This window comes from Pteropus vampyrus, unplaced genomic scaffold (assembly GCF_000151845.1).
Source record: "Pteropus vampyrus isolate Shadow unplaced genomic scaffold, Pvam_2.0 Scaffold143, whole genome shotgun sequence".
Taxonomy (NCBI): Eukaryota; Metazoa; Chordata; class Mammalia; order Chiroptera; family Pteropodidae; genus Pteropus; species Pteropus vampyrus.
In genome coordinates, this window is record NW_011888924.1 from 3,055,157 (window position 1) to 3,061,156 (window position 6,000).

Genomic DNA, 6,000 nt, shown 5'->3' on the forward strand with positions numbered 1-6,000 from the left:
CCTGCCTCCTATTATTTTCTTCGAGGCATCGAACACTCCACCTATTTCCTTTCCTTTTTTTTTTTTCCTCAAAGGAGACTCTTATTTGCATCTTTTGTTTTGTTTTGTTTTTGTCTTTAGTATCTCAAGACAAAATGTACCGAAAGTCCCCACCCCTGGTGCCTTGGTAAATCTATTCCTGGGACTGAGCTAAACATGGAAGAAGATTTCTAATCAAATGTGTTCATCGCACTGTTATTTTTAAGAGTCGAAAGCTGGACATGACCCAGTGTCTATTAGCAAGGGAATAGTTCTGTAAAATCAAGGGAATTTACTCAGAGGAAGTGTGCAGTCTTTGAAGATCACAAAACAATGAGCTCTCCCCTCAGAAAAGGAGAGAAAAGGACCCTTTTTAAGAATTCGAGTGGGAAATTTCAGTGCTGCTTCTTGGTACAGATGAGGAAGCGCCAAGCTGAGAGACCATCAATGGGCGCTTTGCTCGGGCTGTTCCCGATAGAGGCACAAATTGTCTTTGTTGTTTCGATACATATAAATCTTCAGGAAGGACTGAGATCGGCGTCCTCAGCTTACATGGCCAGCTTTTGGACCAACCACTGAGGCCAAGAGGATTAGCCAAAGCTAGGTAACATGTCCACCTCTGTGGCCAGGGCAAGGTGGCTGTCCTGTAACCGACAGCCCCACCAGAATCACGTACTTGGAGTAGAGGAGAAGCAGTTCCCAAAAGGAAGGAGAAACGTTATCAAGAGAGAAAGACATTCATTTCTCTTGGGCTGTGGGGGAAAAAAATAATATTTAACATATAAATTTTTGTTCCCAATCAGCCCCATCCCTAATTCAAAAGATAGCTCGTGCAGATTAGAAAAAAATTAGCCCCTTCTAGATGTTTTGCTACCACCTGCTAGAAAATTATCATCTTAAATACACTAATCTGTAATGACTACCAATGTGATTGGTGCCCAGAATTGAGTAGTATACAACACACACAACTGAATGCAGCAGCTCTGCCCCCTCATCTGCTACTTTTCCCTTCAATTACTTCCATCCTTCATTGGAGAAAGTCTTACCCCATAGAGCTTTGGGCAGGAGCAAGGCAGAGGGTGAAAGGGCAGAGCCCCTCCCCCAGCGCCCACAGACAGGGGCAGTGCATTCTCAAGGGGAGAGCGACCAGGAGTTCCAGAGAGTGGCCATTGGCAAAGCAAATCCGAGCTGCGCAAGGCCGGTTTGAGTGATGACCCCAAAGAGCAGCTTTGGGGAGACAATATGGGAAGGATATGAGAGAAAACACTTGCTTTTTTTCTGAATGCTAGAAGCAGCAGACTCTTGCAGAGAAGAGGCAGGGGCAGGCAGAAGCTGGATCACATTAGCAACGCGACCACATGAAAGTGTTTGTTGGAGAGGTCGGCGAGCAAAGCAGGATAAAGAACGACATGGAGACCAAGCTCGCCCCGATCCCTGGCCCAGAAGACACACCTCTGGTGTGGGAGGTCCAGGCTTGGCGGGGACTCCTCAACCACAGCCAGACCTGGCCCCCAAGAGGGTTGCACAGTGCTGAGGCTGAATCTAGAGTCACTGGGAGAAGAGGTGACGTTGGGTCCACCCCCAGGACCGAGAGTCACCACTCCGTGAGCCCCTCTCAAAGTCCACTCTGTCTGGGACTCAGCTCAACTGGGGCTCTGGCTGCTAGAAAAGACGGACCCGGGGGTGGGCCTGGGAGACTGGGGGAGTGCCTCAGGGAGCTTAGGGGAACCGGGTTCTGGATTCACCTAGGGAATTCTCATGTCTGCCTGGGGCAGGCGCCGGTGAGCAAGCCATGAGATGGGGCATTTCACAACTGCTCCACTAGGGGTCACCACAGCCCCAAAGTGGAGGGATGGGATGGCTCAACCAATCTCATTCCTCCCCCACCAGGTCCCCTTCCCAAGCTCTGAGGGACAGATGTCTAGCCAGTGGGATGGGGGAGTGGTGGTGAAGAAATGACCCTCAAGACTGCTGTGTGTGTGTTCAGATATTTGATGTGTGAATGTGGGTGTTTGGGTGTGTGATGTGTGAGTGTGGATGTGTTTGGGTGTGCGAGGTGTGGGTGTGGGTGTTCAGACAGGCATACACTTGATAGAAACCTGGTGACCATAGGCACAGATAGGTGGCCCTTGTACATGTGAACAGGAGCGTGTATATGGGCACAGACAGCCGTGTGGAATTAAGTAACACGCATGGAGAGGCATGAAGGCACGAGCGTGACTGCGGTGTGCATGTGTGTTCACACAGACGTGTATTCGATAACTCTGTTGTCCGTGATGTGCACTGGTGTTCACCTGGCAGGAGACTGCATAAGGCTACATGTATATAATAATACATAGGTACACGCGAGCCTGATGTGAGCGTGAAGTGTGTCTGTAGGTGTGAGGACACATGTGTGTGAATGGTGTAACATGCAGCCGAAGAATTGGTATGAATGTATAAAGGGCGATTTATGTGTATGGCTGGGCGTGTGTGAGTGTGAGCATTTGTGTGGAGGGACGCATACGTGAGTGTATACCAGAGTGTGTGCGAGTGTGCGAGCAGTGTGTGCCATGGGAGTGCTTCTGGAAATGAGTGTGTGAAAGGAGATTCGAGTATGAGAATGAGCTGTATGATGGGAGGGAGAGCAACTGCGTGTATGGGCTCGTACGTGTGCCCCAGTGAGTGTGCGTGTGTGTGCACGTGCGTGGGCCAGTGCGTCACACCCCCGCCAGTGGGCCCCAGCCCATGAGGTCCCAGGCTGAGTCCATAGCACACCCAGTGAGGGAAGTGTGGCCGAGGCTCCCACCTGAAGATTGGCCCAGTCCTCAGGTTTCACTCATGACCCTGTGACATCAGCAGCAGCAGCTGTCCGCGCCGGCCGGCCCCCCCACCCCCCGGCCAAGTCCCCCAGAGTCCCAGCCCCAGCTCGAGGTGGGCAGGACAGCAAGCACTGCGCTCTCATCCAACAGTGAGTACTGTGCCCCTCTGCACCCTGCCTGGGCTGGGCACCCCAAGGGCAGGCCACCACAAGGGGCAGAACGCCCTGGCCTCAAGCCCAGCCTGGCTCTGAGGAAGTCACCACTTTGCTCTGGGCACCGCTGTCCCCTCTGCCCACACCGGGCTCTGCTCTGTGACTGCCTCTGCTGAAGCTCCTGGTGCCTGACCCTCTGTCCCCAAAACTCGCCTCTCTCTGCACTGTCATCTGCTCTCTGTGCCCCTGTTTGGCCAGCTGTCCTCGTGCTCAGCAGGGGTCCTCACCCTGGTCACAAATGCCCCAGTGGTGAAGGTTCGGCTCCGGACAGGCATGGGGTGGCCCAAGGGACCGAGACTGGGCTGTGTTTCTTCAGGAGAGGAGAGTGGAGGAGCCAAAGCAATGACTCTGCTCTGCCTGTGAGCGGTGGCGGTGGCGAGAGGTTGAGAGGCAGGGGTGTGGGGGGAGGGGGGGAGGAGAGCGGCAGGAGGCCGGGCTGGGGGTGGCGGGCGGCTCCTTTGCTCTGCTGAAACAGGAATCTGTGAGATGCCAGCAGAGGACACTTCCCAGGCTACGCCACCCGCCCAGGCTCTGCCCACCGCCCTGCCTCTCCAGCCAGCTTGGGTCACAGTTGGGTTCCCTTCTTAGAGAAGCCGGGAAGGGGGCCGGGCAGAAAGCTACGCAGCCATAGCACTGAGGGGACTCTGGGGGACTCAGGAGACTGGAGGGGAGGTTGGGACAGGAGAGGGGGGAAGGGGTGTGGTGCCAGGGCAGAGCACCGCCCTCTGGCAGAGCGGGGCACCCAGGACTCAGGGAGGGAGGGTGAGCAGTGGTTAGCCAGCCAAGAAGGCAAAATGGTCTGAGCAGAGATGGCGAAGGCACGTTTGGAGGTGTGCGGAGCTGGAAGGCGGTGGGGTGTGAGGGTTGCTGCTTACCAGAGACGGGCATCTGTCCAAAAGATTGGGACGTACCCTCTAGAGGGCCCTGCAGGTGGGAGGTGAGGGCTGTCTGGGGCTTTCCAAGAATGCACTGGTGTGGGAGGGAGGCCTGAGCCCCTTCCCGCTCCAGCAGGTTAAGTACTATGTCTTTGCCGCCCATCCCCCCTGCTCCAGGCACAGGGTCTGGACAGGGGACCCGTCAGGATGAGGGGTCCTGGAGCCCCATTGTTTGGAAGCTGCCTTCCAGGTAGAGACTAGACATGTCCCCTCCCCACCCATACCACCTGCAGCAGGGCCTGCACAGAAATAAATCAACCCACTGCCCCGGAAGGTTAGAGCCCAAAGGAGCCTTGAAGCCCATTTAATTCAGCCCACAACAATGAGCCAACTTAGAGAGAGTAGCTAGAGATAAGTTTGGGGCCAGTCTAGAGAGGGAGAAGGGGCTGACAGAGAGGCGGGGCGGAGCCATAGGTGGGCCTTGTTGTCACTCATCTGTGACAAAGGCTGTGACTATACCCAGGGCCCTGAGCTAAGCTAAGGAGACCCTGGGGGTGGCAGTGGCTGGACACAGGTGTGCAGGGCTGGGGTCGGAGGCAGAGAGGGCTGCTTCTCCCAGGACCCTCCAGATTCTTCTGGCGTCATCCCCAGTCTCCTGCCCATGGTAGGCGGCCTCTGTTATCGCACTAGTATTTGAAGCCACATCACCTGTGCAGGACGACACAGGGACCTAGACATGACCCAAGGGTTTACCCTCATCTGCATCCCAGGCATCTCTCAGGGGATTGGCTGGAACTTTAGTGTGGTTTGGGGAAGGTAATTAAGGATCCTTCCCAGGTGGCCTTGTCCCGACCTGGCCCTGCTTGTCATTTCTGGTTGGGAACCTACATAGGATAGGGGTTCAGGACTTGGGGTCACCTTCCCAGTTCTAGGCTGGCCTGGTGAGAAGCTTCCCTCACTAGAGTTTCTGTGCCCCGACCCCAGGCCCAGGCCAAGTTGGATGCTGAAGGCATAAAACTCTGGGCCAGAGCTGGGGGTGGTCCTGACAAGGTCTCTGCCTTTGGGGGCAACACTGGCCACCAGAACAGAGAAAAATGGACATAATGGCAGGGAGGGTATGGGGTGGCACAGCTGGGGTTGGGCTTTGGAGAAGGCTCCCGGGGAGGCAGAACCAGATTGGAGAGAGGAGACTGGCCTTTACAGAGAGAGCGGAAAGGCTCTCTTCAGGTGAGAGGAGAGAGGCGTGGGCGGGAAACGAGGCCTCGGAGAGCAGGTAGGGAGAAGGGAGGGTGGGCGTCGACGACCCCGGCACGGGTTATACGAGCCTTCAGTCCCTTGGCTCCTCTGACCAGGAGAGCTCGGGCTCAGAGGGCCCTATCACTTGCCCAAAGCACACAGCTAGCGAGCGGCCAGGCCTCTGTCCACAATGGCCAAGGCCACCACTCCCTGGGATGGAGCTGACGCCGGTGCAGGGCTGGGTAGGGGCAGAGCTCATCCCTGAGACCCGGGCAGGGGGCAGCAGGCCCCCCATGGGTAGCTTTAGGGTAGTGGCAGGTGTCTCAGGGCCAAGCCGGGGTTCCGTGGGGCTCCACTAGAAGGTGCTTATGGAGCCGGGGAGTCCCAGGTCCCCCACCTTCGCCACCCCGGCCCCAGGCCTTTCCTGTGCCCTGGCCCCCGTCCTGCCTCATCAGCAAGAGCTATTTTTATTCCCTGCAGTTTTCAGTCAACAGCCCTTGTTGGGGGGGGATGGGGCGGCAGGAGGAGAGGGAGGGGCTTGCGAAGGCCAAAGAGGGGCTGTGCCCCTTCAAGGGCAGGCTGTCCCCCTCCTGGCAGGAGCCCTCGCAGAAATAAAAAGTGCAAAACCACATCAGTCACCCAAGCCCATTCTGTTTTTGAACTGGTTTGTGAAAGCCCCTCCAGATAGGTGCTGGGAGGGCGGGTTTAGTTTAGACACGGGTGGCAACACAGCTTATGCTGAAGAGCTAAGGTCTCTTTCAAGAGCCCAGAGCCCGAAGGCCAGGCTTCCGGCCCTGGTTTACTATGTCGATAACCTCTGGGGAGTCGCTTACCTTTTCTGTGCCTCAGTTTCTTATC